The following is a 15,381-nucleotide window of genomic DNA, read 5'->3' on the forward strand; positions in this document are numbered from 1 at the left end:
AAATCATAAGGAACAGGACAACTGGGTGGTTCAGTCAGTTAAGCGTCTGCCTTCGGCTCAGGTCATAATCCCAGGGTCCTGGGATCAAGTCCTGCATCTGGCTCCCCACTCAGCGGGTGGGGGGGGGAGTCTGCTTCTCCCTCTCCCACTGCCCCTCACCCCCGCTCATGTACACACACATGTGTGCGCTCATTCTCTCTCACAATCTAAAAAAAAGAAGAAGAAAATCATAAGAGAAAAGGCATTTACAGTACTGTATTTGTTGGAAAAAAAAAATCTGTGTAGAAGTGGACCCATGCAATTTAAACCTGTGGTGTTCAAGGGTCAACTCTATGTGATATTGCTAAGATACCACCTTCCCGGGAGCTGTTGTCATGTGTATGATGAGATCCCAGGTACGCAGGATTAATGCAAATGAGCCTTATGGAAGGCTTTACATATAGATTGAATTCAGATCCTCCCCGTAATGCCAGAACACTACAATTAGGGCTGTATTTCTTTTCCTCAAAAGCTTTGTTTGAATGCAAATACACTTGAAGAATAAATGCAGCTTATATCAGTGGTTTAAGACTTACCGTAGTTGTCAAACAACTGCCCTAAAAATCATGCGGTATCCTGGCTTAAAATGCAGATGACAGGCAGCTGGTTGATGTGAGGTCTGGGAATCTGCATTTTCTAAAAGGCACAGCCCATGGGATACTAGGGATCCTGGTGCAGAGATGTGCTTAAAGCAAGGACTAGCTCCCTAGTAGAAATAAACTTAAGATAGAATATCTGTGCCCAGAGCAATGCTTCTCATACATATAAATCATGGGGGATGGGGGTCTTGTTAACAGGCAGTAGGTCTGGGGAGGAGCCAGAGATGCCACAGTTCTAACAAGCTCCCAGGTGATGCTGATGCTACTCGTCCTTGGGCCACACTTTGAGTAGCAAGGGAGGGCTGGGGAGGCCAGGAAGAAGCTCTCTCCCCCCTCCAAATGTTTCCCTCTCTCCTTCATTCTAGAAAACTTCAGCCTTCCCCACTCTGAGTTCTCACAGGACTTACAATCATCTCTACCAAGTATCTCGTGTCCTGCTTTTGAGAATTCGTACTTCCATGTTTGCAGGCCTGGGATAGCCAAACAGACTTCAAAAAAGAATAACCTAGTATTTGCCGAGAGCTTGCTTTCTGCCAAGCACCATAATTGTCTCCTTGGCTCTATCTTCTTTAATCCGTAGAGTAACTGATGAAGTAGGTATTATCTCCATCTCTCAAGTGAGCAAATTCTGGTTGAAAACCAGTAACGGTTCCAAAAACACAGTTGGAAATAGCAGGGTAGAGTTCCCTGGCCCGTGCTCTTTCCACTCTGTTGGGATTCCCAAAATGTGATCTCCAAACTAGTGGAAGTATGCGAGAAGATACACACGGGCGAACCCTGTAAAAATTGTAATGGTCATACTTGTTTTAATGTGTATTTGAAAGGAAATTTAATTATCAAATCAAAGCTGGATTTCATAGCTGTTTGCTCAGAATGAGGCTGTTAAAAATTAAAAAGTCAATGTAGAGACAAATATTAAGGAATCAAGAGTACTGGTATATGTGGACAAGGTACAAATGTTGGCATGTAAATGATTCAGCAAGGAGGATCCTTGCTCTCGGCCATTACACCCTCCAGAGAATAGGGGGGCATCTGGACTGTTTTGCATCCTTAGTCCCTCTCTGTATTTACAGAACACAGTGGAGGATCATGAATTAGAAGAACAGAGAAATGACGGGCGCCTGGGTGGCTCAGTTGGTTAAGCAACTGCCTTCGGCTCAGGTCATGATCCTGGAGTCCCGGGATCGAGTCCCACGTCGGGCTCCCTGCTCAGCAGGGAGTCTGCCTCTCTCTCTGACCCTCCCCCCTCTCATGCTCTCTATCTCATTCTCTCTCTCAAATAAATAAATAAAATCTTAAAAAAAATGAGATGGTCAAGATACTCCATATATAGAGACCTCTTGACTAGTCTGATGTCAGGGCTTTTTGAGGGGTGTGGGCATGTGTTTGCTGAAGAATATATGACAGAAAGCCACCTGATGTCTTTTATGTCTAGCCCCTCCACCCGTTCTGCCTTTCACTGTGAGACAGGGTGATCAAAGGAATTTCCACATGAATATGACCAAAACCCAGGTTGGCAAAAAGCCCTGGATTGAGGGGAAACATGCCTGAATCACAGCTCTGTAATTTACCTGAGTGTCCTCAAAATCAAGAAAATGCAACAGATTCAAATAGATTAAGACACCCATCCAAGGTGACACAGCCAGTGGAAGTAACAGCATTCTAGCTGGAATAAAATGATGGGGTAATGCTGGTTTTCACCTGCTTCTCTAAATTGCTTCCCAGTTAACCTCTCTGAGCTTCAGTTTCTGTGAAGATAATAGTTGTTGTTGTTTTTTTTCAAAGATTTTATTTACTTAGAGAGAAAGAACACGAGTGGGAAGAGGGGCAGAGGGAGAAGCAGACGCCCCGCTGAGCAGGGAGCCCTACTTGGGGCTCGAGGGCAGACACTTAACCGATTGAGCCACCCAGGCTCCCCTGTGACAATAACAGCTTTACCATGAAAGCAGTTAATAAACACTTGTAATTGTTCACTTATCTTCTATGTACAAAAGCAAAGAACGGTCTTGCCAATACGTGAGTGTCCTGGAGACCTAGTGCAAATGACATCTGGCCTCTGTGAGCTGCTGGTGTTATTATTCTATAACGACGGGGGTACAGTGCTCAAAAACTCCCTTATTAAAGTCAGCGTGATGCACAGTCTCTGAAATTAGATGCATTAGGGGTTAGAATTAAAATGTATCAACAGTAGTTGATGATTATCTTTTTTGAGCCAAACACCATGCTAGTCCTTCTACATAAATTATCTGTTCATGAAAACAAGTTGACTTTTCTAGATGCTCAATAAAAAGGCTGAAGGTTTATTAAAATCATGTCTTATAAAGTACTCAACGTGGCAGAGATAGTAGTTGTTCTTCATTTCTGATCTCCCCTTTCCCATACTCATAGCTCTTCACTTTTTAGCTGGGAACATGGTCATCTGGGAAAAAAAAGTTTAATTTCCTATTTTCCCTTGCTGCTAAATACAGTCCTGTGACTAATTTTTGGCCAGTGCTACGTACTACTTCCAGAAAGTGTCCTTAAAAAAAAAAAAAAATAGCTTAGCATTCTTCCCTCCTTCCACCACTCTCCCTCATTCTTGCTGAAGCATAGATGTAATAGCTAGAGTTCCAGCAGCCATCTTGGCCCATAAGGAATCCTTAGGACTAGAAGTCATGCCCACAGAGCACAGCAATAAGACTGAAGAAAATTGGGTCCTTATTATGGTAACCACACCAGCCCTAAGCTAACTACCTCCCCATTTTGTGAACATGAGAAATAAATCGCTATCTTGTTTAAACTGTGATATTCTGGGTGTTAGGTAGAAGCAGCTGAATCTAGTCATCAGTGAAATCCTTTGTTAACAGAAGACCTACTATATCACAGTGGTTTGATTTTCCATATTTATTTTTATTTTTACAAGTCTCCGTGTATCGACTGTGTATTAAATGAATTTCCATATAAATTGGCTTTTAAGATATTAGAAACAGATGTTACTCTGGATCCATTAAATTAAAGCACCCTGCTTTGACATTCATCAAGAGTCTAACCCAGAAGTAACTGCTTAAGCCTTGATGGGTTATAATTAAAATTTAAAGAAATATGAAAAACTGCCAAACTGCCAAACAGTGTTGTCAGAGAGAGCAGATTTCAAGTAATTCACAATGAAAAGCCAACTGGCCTCTACTAAACATTAACTCAGATATTGACGTGAATTTCTCTAATATCAACGCAGAAACACACAGACTATCAAAGTCAGGGCAGTAGAAAGCTCGGTAGCAAAGCATTCTGGGAGGCGGCTTTGCTAACGAACTGAGGAAGGCTGGAAAGCACATTTTGTTCAGGACCATACTTCACCCTTTCACTGGCAGATCCAGATAGGATAAAGAACCATGTTCCCCAAACCAGGATTTCTACGTGCTCTTAGTTCAGCTCCATAACCAACTCCGCAAAGACTTTTCTCCGCAAACATGCCTGCTTTTAAAAAGCTGCGCAAAGTTGCCAGAATTTCTTAGATTTAGAGCAATAAATCTAGTAATCTGCAGCAGCCAACAAGATATACTATACATCCAACTTTCACAAAACAAGGGCATCAAAACAAAGAATTAACAAATCTCATAATTACACCATGAGAGAAAACTTTGATGAGACATAGGCCTAGACTTACACTGTGGAAAAAAATGTAGAGGGCAGTTTTATTGGAACAAAGAAGTGGGAGATCAAAGTAACACCTTAGCCCTGTGCAAAACATATCCTACTAAGGGAGACTTTAGTATGATAAAATTCTCTGATGGGTGTTATCTGCTTAGGCAGGTTTTTATTTAACCAATGAATATTATGACAGAAGAACATGAAATAAGACTACATTGCATGGGCTTTAGTATATAAGTCATGTCACACATGCAAGTCAGTGATAAGGGATGCATGACGCATCCCTCACATCATATTCAGAAAAATACGAACCCGAAGGGCCTTAATAGAATCTAAATAATCTGCCAGCAAAATGAGAAGTAAAGGTAGCTGCTCAACACTAAGCATAATAGATGTTCGCCCATTTGCATTTTCTTACAAGAGTCCGAAATGGAAAGAGTAAAACCTCTTCTGCGACTTCTCAGCTAATGAAAAACCTTAACTCAAAACAAAATTTCAGGCTGATATAATTTCTTAGGTTACTGCTGTGAATTGGTGTTGAAAATTCAGAAAGACACTAAGGAATTAGGAAATTTTCCACTCCAGGAAAGGTGAAGAACATCGGAGCAGCAGATGTGAAAAAGAAACAATTGCCGGCAGAATCCTCCAGAGAATACACGACTGAGAGACCGTCTTTTGAAGCAAAAAGGTCCAGTCCCTCAAGTCCTCAAGGAGGTCTTAACCTGTTCCAGTTTTGTTCATTTGTGGCTCTTTGTTTTTGCTGCCTTATGATTTTTCCTTTAGGAAATGTTGACAAAGGCCAACACTATTGTAAAGCTGATGAATGGGGTGACACCGCCATCCTAACTGTCCTTGTGTGTGTTTCTCTCACCGCTGTTCTTTCTGTCCATTGACCTTTTCAGTCACAAATACCATAAATGATGACCATTAGTCCGTCAGAGCAGAAACAATGCTTCCATTCTTCAAAGACCAAATGGCACGTTCTTCCAAAGTGCTTTCAATGGTTCTACTAAAAGGTAAGTAAATGCCAAACTTTTAATTAAAAAAAGAAAAAAAAAATTCAAATGATGGGTTGAAGTTTGTTGTACAAAAGAGTGACAAAAAAGAATGGCTTTTGCTGACTTGCCCTGCTTCAGTGCTACCCAAGGATGCCTGGCTATGTCCTGGAAGGACAGTGAACTGCAGAAGGTAAGAAAATTGACTCTAGGGGCGCCTGGGTGGCTCAGTTGGTTAAGCGACTGCCTTCGGCTCAGGTCATGATCCTGGAGTCCCAGGATCGAGTCCCACATCGGGCTCCCTGCTCGGCAGGGAGTCTGCTTCTCCCTCTGACCCTCCTCCCCCTCATGCTCTCTGTCTCTCATTCTCTCTGTCTCAAATAAATAAATAAAATCTTTGAAAAAAAAAAAAAGAAAAGAAAATTGACTCTAGAGCCGATGACACTAGAGTGCAAGGTACCTGTTTTCTTATCTGTAAAATAAGGGTAATAACTGTACCTGCCTTACGGGATCATTGTGGGAAGTAAATGAGTTAGTAAGCAAAAAGTAAATTGTTATATGTAATAGAATACATATATTGGACATAATATATGTAATATGTCAACTGCTATCATTATTAGTATTATTACCTTCAACACCAAACGAGTGATGCTAGTCATCAACGCAAACATAGTGCTCTTCATTATGTTTATAGACTTCAAAATCTGTGGATCATGGTCAGAGAATCTCACTTAAAATTCCTTTAAGCTTTAATGACATTCTCAAGATAATAAACATTTATGAACTTACCTTTGGTCTTTAACACATTAGTCTTCTGAGTTTCCTCCTACCTTTTGGGCTACCTCTTTCTAACTTTCCTTGGCTAGCATCTCCTTCACATTTTTCTCCCAAAGGTGGATGTTTCTCCCCTGGTTCTGTTCCCTGACCTTCTTTCTCTCTATACTTCCCACCTCTATGGTCAATCATCTCTGACACCCCCAACTCAAGAACTGCCTTGCCCACCTATACCTCCAGCCTGGGTGTTGCTCATGAGCCTCCGCTTCTAACTGCCCAGGTGGTATCAACACCCAAATGGAAGGAAGAGTAATGAAATCCTGGTTCCTTTAGGACCCCCAGGAGTACCACCTTTGGCCAGTTAGCCTCTCTAAGCTTAGCGTCCTTACCTATGGTTGGTAGATAATAACAACACATCTCACAAACTGTTGTGTTGAACATCAAACGAAGCAACATTAACTTAAAATGTTTGAAAATTACAGGACCTTGGGGAACCTTGGTGGCTCAGTTGGTTAACCATCTGACTTTGGCTCAGGTCATGATCTGAGGGCCCTGGGACTGAGCCCTGCATCCAGCCCTGTGTCAGGCTCTGTGCTCAGTGGGGAGTCTGCTTCTCCCTCTCCCCTCCCCCCCAACCCATGCTCACGTTCTCTTTCTCAAATAAATAAAATCTGTAAAAAAAAAAAAAAAATACAGTCTGTGTAATGGATACTTGCTGTTGTTTGGGGCCACTTCTACCCCTAGTTAACAGTGTCCTGTTTTTGGTTTTCGTTTTTTTCTTTCAAGAATAGCCCACATTTACTCTCAGTCCATATGGACAGGGTGAGGCTGTCTTTACCTCCTGATGAAAGGTCACCATATGATTTGGCCAATTAGTTTACTATAACCCATCCTCATTCCTGGCTGTGACAACTGATTTAGCAGCAAGCCAGATCAATCAGAGTCAAATACAGCCCCCAAAGTCTACTGAGAAAGAACATCTTTTGAGAATGAGATGAAATCCTAGGACTGCTAAAGAATTGCCTAAAGACAGAGCCTGCCTAAGAATAAAGCCAAAACCAAAGAACCCAGATCTAGGAGACAAAGAGGCCATTTCTACTGCAGCTGGATCCCATCATGCCTGAAGCTAACACTGTTAACTAAACCACGCGAAATGCCCCTTACTCATAAGTTAATTTGAATTGTCATTCTGACATCTACAACCAAAAGAGTGCTAAACAAAACAGCACATTGGAATTATCAATATTGTTAGTTGTCCTTTCAGTATATTAAGCTTAGTAAGACTGAACCCAAATAATTTTCCTCACAATCCATCCCCTTTGTCGTAGAAGTCCCTTATTAAATACTGTCATTCCTCCAACACTGTCATCAAGGTTGTGCATGAAGGCTCCTTCTCTCTTTGCTCCTACATCCATTTTTAAATTCGTTAAGGATATTTTTACACTATTCAGAACCTCAGAGAATATCCAACTTGCAAGTTTCCCTTGAATCTGCCTCTTAACTTCTCTGTTGTAGTCTTATTCAGGCTTTTATCATTTCCTGCCTGTACTGCTTAGCATGCTTACTAAAACCGCCTGTTCATTTTTCTTTCCTTCGTTAGGCTTGACTCCCTTCATGGAAGGAATTATGCCCTATGTTTTTTTCCCCAGGGCCCAACGCATATTAGGCTCATAGTAAATATTTGTTAAACTGAAGTAAATAGTTATCCCTGACTGCCCTCTTTCCCTCTTTGATCTACTATACGCATGCTGCGGAGAGAGAAACCTCCTGAAATATAACTCTAACACCACTACTCTGCTCCACAAAAACCCCTCATCATGCCCTATTTCTTACCATAATAAACACCCTTCACAGCCCAGCATTCATAACCATCCCTATTATGCCTTCTGGGCCAATCTCCCATTACTTCTCCATAGGCATCTTAATGTCATCCAAACCTCCCAGCCTCTAGGCCTTTGCTCAAATCATTTCTTTCCTTCCTCTGCCTGGACTGCTGTTCTTCACCCAGTTACATCTGTCCAAATATGCTTCAATCCCCTATGATTAATGTCACAATCTCCCCAAAGTCTTCCCTAGCTATTGTTGCAAATATGCTTGATTTTGACTTTGAATACTGACACATTCCCATTAATCACATTGACTTCTTACTACAATTAATAGAGATCCTAAATGGGATGACATGTGGAAGATATTTTGGAAGGAGTAGGAGGAAATAAACTCATTGAAAATGGGGCACAGGTAATTCTAATATTCCCTCTTCCATCCCCTGCTGAAAATCACTGCCCAAAAAAAGGAGTTTTGTCATAAGAAAATTATTTACTCAAAAAAAACAAACAAAAAAAAATCATTTACTTGTTCATATATTCATTTATTCAGTGATGGACTAGACATCATAAAGGGCACTGTGGATAGAATAGTGAGCAAAACAGACTCATCAATTTTGAGAAACAGCTTAGTAGAGGAGGCAAGTATATAGACAATTTCACTGTAGTATGAAAATACTACTCTAACATGAAATCCTGACTGCTATAGGAGAACAAAACAGACTCCCAGTAGTCTTAGAAGATCCAAAGCTGGGATGCCTGAGTGGCTCAGTCGGTTAAGCGTCTGCCTTCGTCTCAGGTCATGATCCCAGTGTCCTGGGTTTGAGCCCAGAGTAGGGTTCCCTGCTCAGTGGGGAGTCTGCTTCTCCCTCTGCCTCTGCCCCTGGCTTGTGCTCTCTCTCGCTCTCTCTCAAGTGAATAAATAAAATCTTAAAAAAAGAAGTAGAAGATCCAAAGCTTCCTGAAGAAAAGCATGTCTACATACACGGAAGGAGCTACACGAAGGAGTAAGGGAGTTGTGGAGATGTTGCCAGGCTGATGGTCAATATTTTCAAAGACCATGAGTCAGAACAGAAGGTGGTAAGCTTGGGATCTGAAAAAACACAATAGGTTAGTTTGCTGGAGTGAAGTTTGAGGGATGGAGTAAAAGGAAATCACTGGCATTACTCTGTCTTGCATTACAGTCCTTCATGGGATGGAGGGGAATTTGGCTAGATACCAATCTCCCTAATGGTCTTTGGGTTTGATTCAGCCATTGTCTTATTAGGACCTGCTTTATTTCCCCAATGCACTGTTAACTTTTAAGAAGTAGAAAAGCATCTAATTTATCTTTTGGAGTCTAGCACACAGTAGGTATTCAATATATTTCTGATGAACTGAATTCTAACTAGAAATGATTGGTACCGATAAGCTGCACTCACCTTTTAGAAAAATTCTTTTAAAAATTCTTCATTGTTTTAAGTATATAGGAAATTATCACTTTCATCTAAAAATAGTTCACTCACTCTGGGCACTAACCTCTGCTCATTCAATGATAATTAACTGTGAAAAACCATCAGGTTAATTGGCTTACCCAAATGTCTTTGGCATTCATTTGCCACTTAACCTATAATCCCTTCATTAGAGTCCCTCTTTAGGGATAAGCCATTATATTTAGAGAGCTCCAGTTAATATGTAAATACTTGGCTAACAGGAGAGGGGAATGAGAAATACTATAACATCTAGAGCCTGTCTCAGTTTGGGGATAAGGGATGTGTTTCAGATTCCTTGAGGAATCTAAGTTAAGGCAAGTAAATTTCAGTGTTGGGTGCTGGACTGGCAGGAGCAGTATTAAGTTTCAAGGTCCCAGCAGAAATAGAAGGCACTAAGTTTTTGGATGAATTTATCATTACACATGTAACACATTACTAAGCTTGCTTGTTTCTATCTTATTCTCCCCCCACTAGATTGTAAACCCTTCAATGGCAGAGATGATGACTTCCTAAACAACTAGCACTAAATTTTTTTTTTTTTTTAATTGCCACCCTGTAGATGCTGAATGAAAAGAGGCTGCTGGAGTAATAAAAGGCCTGTTGTCAGACATCCAACAGACAGGGCCCCCGAGTAATTGCTTGCTTTTTGTGCAAAGTAAGTCAGAGAATGCTCAGCCCTGTTACTAAAGGAACATTTTTCGTGGACCCCTCTTCCATGCCTTTAGGAGTTTTTCCTATGAGTAATAAAGGAGTTTTATGAACTTCATCTAACACAGCAATGCTCCCCTGCACCACGCTCAATGATCCCCGAAAGAAAGAAAGAAAGAAAGAAAGAAAGAAAGAAAGAAAGAAAGAAAGAAAGAAAGAAAGAAAAGAAAGAAAGAAAGAAAGGAAAAAAAGCTTCTAATTCAAAGCAGTCCCAACTGCAGGTGCCCTAAGCCCAGAGCTGCTAGATATTCACTCTCCTAGAGCTTCCTCGGATGAGGCAGTTTCTTCCTCATCCAAGTCTAGAGTTTGCCCAGACACCTGTTTCTATAACTGGGAGAAAATGTGGAGAAGGAAACTTGATTCAATATTTTTCAAGTATCTACAGTTCCTCAGAGCAATCAATCAACACTGTCATTTTCAGAATTTCTACAGGAAATATTCAAGAAAAAACCTTAAATGACCCTAAAAGCAATCCATTTGAAAGAAAGATGCTCATTTCAAAATTAAATGGTCATTTGCCTAAAGATGTTTTTTTTTCAAGTATATGAAAAGCATTTTACAAGATTAAAGCAAAAACTAACAGCCTGAGATTATCAGGAAAACCATACTCCAAGCATTTCATTTCACTGATTAAAAGAATCCGCTACCTAACATTAGCTTCTTAACACCTTAAAATATTTTCAATGCCTTGCAATTTGCATGAAAATATTAATATTTTCTACACAATTATTTGTTTACTGTATCCATAGCATGCCAACCTGACATAATAAAATACTACAGTCACAACTCACCTCCTTCATACTGTACTAAATTGAACCAGTCTTAACTTAAAAGCTTAATGAAAATATCCTGATTCTGCTTTTTCAAGTCTTGAAATTAGTACCAGAAGGGGTACTATGAAGCTTTTTTTCTCCAAAAAGTTAATTCAAGTATATGAACCACTTCAGGACACTCCATTATATCATTTATGAATTTCAGTCAGTTTCATAGGTTTTCATAAATTCATAGGTCTATAAAAAGATGATTAAATTTTTTTTCTATTTAATATATCATACTGTTTCCCTTACACTGAGGTCTTGAGCATTAGTGATAGGTTTTAAAGGACGACTGGTTCCTTGTAATTTTTTTATTCACAAAGAATAAAAAATGTTTGACTATTTCTTAAGAGAAGAAACAAATATCAGATGATAGTTTTTTCATGACGTTCAAAGCTTTCAAAAATGAATGGGCTCTATTGGACCCCAGATTCCAAGAGAAAGAATACAAGTATAACCGTGAAGAGTTCAAGAACACCTATTTTGTGCATGGTGTTGTCCTGTGTGCTTTTACAGAATAAAAGAAGATGTAATCTTTGTGCTTAAGGATTAGATTATCCAAATGCACTCTAAATAGGTAGGAATGGTAAACTTAGAATACACCTCTTCAGTTAAAACACTTGCCTTTGGGGGCGCCCGGGGGCTCAGTCATTAAGCGTCTGCCTTCGGCTCAGGTCATGATCCCAGGGTCCCGGGATCGAGTCCCACATCGAGTCCCACATCAGGCTCCCCGCTCTGCGGGAAGTCTGCTTCTCCCTCTCCCACTCCCCCTGCTTGTGTTCCCTCTCTCGCTGTGTCTCTCTCTGTCAAATAAATAAAATCTTTAAAAAAAAACACTTGCCTTTGTACATAAAAAGTACTTTATCATTTTCAGAACAGATATACTAAGTGCCTGGTAGTTTCTCCCAACGACTCAAGTATTACCCTAAAAAAAAAAAAAAAAAAATCATGTCCTGAAGGAGAAGTCATAAACTTCACTTTTACGTAAACAAGAGAAGTACTTTCTGACTATGACCATTGCTTATGAACCCACTAAGAGTTCTCAGCGTGAGCACCGACAGACCATGGAAGCTAGGGGACAAAAATTTAAACCAAGAAACCAATAGACTCTGCGAAAACAGGTGACGGGGGAGGAAAGAGATCCGTGCTGCACCGTCCAGATGTTTGGCTTATCTGTTTGCTAGCCTAACTCCTGTCTTCTCTGAGTTAAGTCTTAACCAAGTCACCTTTCTTTATTCCATGCTTCTCCTGCAGCCAAAGAGAATCGCCAAGAAACTTCCTTCAGCAAAATGTTTGCAATGATCCTTTGTCTTTTCCGCTTAAAAATTCCCTTATGTTGCCAATGTATCCTTCACAGGTATGCATAGCCTAATACCGCCTCCTTGCATCTGTATCAAGCTTTTACAGTTTACAGAATGAGCTGGGGTTCATGATTATCTTGAATCCTCGCCACCACCTGTGAGTAAGGGGATGTGGGCAGATAGGGACGTGAGAAATTAAGGGTCCTGCCTGACACAATGGCATCAGTGCCTTTCAGAGCCACCCACACCAAAGTGCAAATCTCAGTTCCTCATCCGCTGCTCTCCCTATGGTATGGGCTAAATTGTGATCTCCCCCCACCAAAAAAAAAAAAAAAAAAAAAAATCTGCATGTTGAATCCCTAGCCTCAGAACTTCAGAATAGGACTATATTTGGAGATACGGCCTGGGAAAAGGTAATTAAGTTAAAAATGAGGCTATTGGCTGGGCCCTAATGCACTCTAACCAGCGCCCTTATCCAGAAAGGACCTTTAGACAGACATTAGGGACCCGCATGCAGAGAAAAAAAGACCTTGAGAGACCACGGTGCAAAGGTGGCCATTTGTAAACCAAGAAGAGGCCTCACGGGAAGCCAAACCCGCCTACACCTGGATCTCAGACTTCCCCTCCTAGAACCATGAGAAAGTGAATTTCTGTCCCTGAAGCCATCTCGTCTGTGGTATCTTGTTACGGCAGCGCTTACAAAAGAACACATCTGATGGACCCTAAACACCGTCCTATGTAATTACATACATTAGCCCGTTTATCCTTCAGAGTTTCAGGGAAACCAGATTTCATGCAAAAGCCTAGTTTTGCTAATGCTACGTCTGATGCTGTTTTTCGATGACAGGGGTTGAACTGCTTTGTGAGTATAAATAGGACTTTAAGAGGTATCTGATTGTTAGCCCTGCCAGGGTTGGTCTATGCCGTCCACCAGAGGAAAGAGATTTCCTGATCATGCCAATGGGGCATTAACGCTAGCTAAACACACATAATAAAACACTAGGGCTACTTCATATTTACACCGAGATTGATAAAGCTCACAAAGCACAAGCACGTTATCTCCTTTTATCCTCACAATACCACTATAAAATAGGAAACTGAAGCTGGACAGTTAAGTTAGTTAAAGAGCACACACTTAATAAGAGGCAGAGAAAGACCTTGAACACGGTTCTCCAAACTCTTCCATTTAACCTTCAAAGCAGCTCTGTTCCTCCACACGTACAATAAATCTCCAATGAGAAGTGTTTCTAAGACGATTTGAAAGTAAAATCCTAGCCTATTATTGCATTTTGTCTGGAATCCATATATCTGCCCTCAAGACTCAATAAAGCTATAAAAAATGCTTTTGTACCATATTCTTTTAATTTCTGCATTTCAAAAAGAAAGTCTTCTTTTAACACTAAGGAGTCTTGGAAAACGTGAGTCAAAGGAAGGTGTTAGTTGTCTTCCAGTGACGGGTGAAAAAGGCAGCTTTATGAAAGCCAAAAACTAACCTATAATTTCATATTACAAAATATAATAGAAAACATATTCTGCCAGAAATTTTGCTGCCTGCATCCCTTTTCGGCTATAAAAGTTACACACACACACATACATCTGAGAAAGATCAGACTTTGAACATATTGCAACAACATACACACACAACATGGGAAGTTTCACCAGGGTTGCCTGTGATGACAGGATACACAGACATCCCTACAATAAAATCAGCCTCGCAGCTAAATCAGAGAGTCTTTTTGGACACAAGAATATATGATCCCTGATGAAAAACAGATAGGTAAGGAGGAAAACACTCTAATTTAAAACTAACACAGATAAGCCTACACAGAGTACCCAAACATTTGGTCCACAAACCACCAGCGACTCTCTAATTTGTCGTGGAAGGCGAGAGATATTTCCTCCAAGAATGAGGAGAGAAGGAGATATTAACTCCACCATTAAAATTTATTGACATTCAGGATAGAGTACTTTCTAACAGAGATGTCATTCAGCGACCAAACCTTAATAATCAAGAAATAAATTAAGGAAGCTTTCAGGAAGCTCTGACACTTTTTGCTCTGGAGCTCTTTAAATTACACGGTAGACATTTTAAAATACACATGCTAAATGTTAAATGAAAACTATCAGCTCTTTCAGATCTCATGCTATGAACAGACAAATTAGGAGGTACCCACATGTCTCTGTGAGAATCTTAAGCATGGAATATTTTACCCTTTTGCTGACTCCCAGCAAACTTGGAGCAGTTGGATATTAGGGGTATCTTTTTTAGTACCCCATATCTATGACTGCTAAATCGGCTAACCTCCATTCAGTTGGAAACTCCAAAACCAGACCACAAGATCATTTTCATCCAATCTTGACCATCATGGCCTTCACGAAACGTAATTTCTGACACACTGGCGACTGCCAACAAAAGAAAAAATTTTTTTCAACATGCAAGTAACCAGGCTAATAAGTTCACGAGGCATGAAATGAACAAGCAGAACCAAAGTATAAGAATGGAGGATGGTATTCAATCAGAGGGATCAAAGCACAACAGATCTAATTTTTCACTCCAAACTGTAAAAATAAAAATAAAAATAAATCTGCATTCATCTTTTATCAGAAGAAACTCCTAAAATCCATGTTATATGTTAAACACACACTCACATACTCTAGAGCTAGCCAAATCTTGATTCAAATTCTTCCTCTTAAACTGCCTGGCTGAGTGGTTCAGTCTTCTGATCTGTAAACTACCATTTCTGGTGAAGATAAAATAATAATTAAATAAGATCAGGGAGTTCTCTTGACACATGGTAGGTGCTTAACAAATGACTGTTCACTATAATGAATCACCACCCTTGCCTTTCTGGACTTAATAAAAAGAACACTTTTTTAAAGCTTATGTATTTATTTAAGTAATCTCTATACCCAATGTGGGGCTTGAACTCACGACCCTGAGATCAAGAGTCACATGCTCTTCTGACTGAGTCAGCCAGGTACCCCAAGAGAGCACGTTTTTTCCCCCTGAAATGTTGTTCAATACCGCTACATCTAGCATTCAGTTACTAGTGCTATCTTTTTCTCTTAGCGTATTCTCCAGGATCTGTCTTCCTCTCTCCCCTCCAACCCCAGTGTGAATTTGTGCCTGGATTAATGATAAGTTAAGCCCATTAGCCAATTGAAGAACACAAGAATGATGTTCATAGCAGTCTAACTCATCAGGGAGGATGGATAACAGCAAAG

General features: G+C 40.3%; 1 protein-coding gene across 2 annotated transcripts in view; it reads right to left on the reverse strand.

Annotated features, from left to right (window-relative positions):
• The window catches only part of TMTC2 (transmembrane O-mannosyltransferase targeting cadherins 2), a 395,147-nt gene that overhangs the window by 243,066 nt on the left and 136,700 nt on the right, over positions 1 to 15,381 (reverse strand). The gene's annotated exons all lie outside the window — the stretch shown is intronic.

This window comes from Mirounga angustirostris, unplaced genomic scaffold, assembly GCF_029215605.1.
Source record: "Mirounga angustirostris isolate CCGP_5_RB_7025 unplaced genomic scaffold, mMirAng1.0.hap1 SCAF_5, whole genome shotgun sequence".
Classification (NCBI taxonomy): domain Eukaryota; kingdom Metazoa; phylum Chordata; class Mammalia; order Carnivora; family Phocidae; genus Mirounga; species Mirounga angustirostris.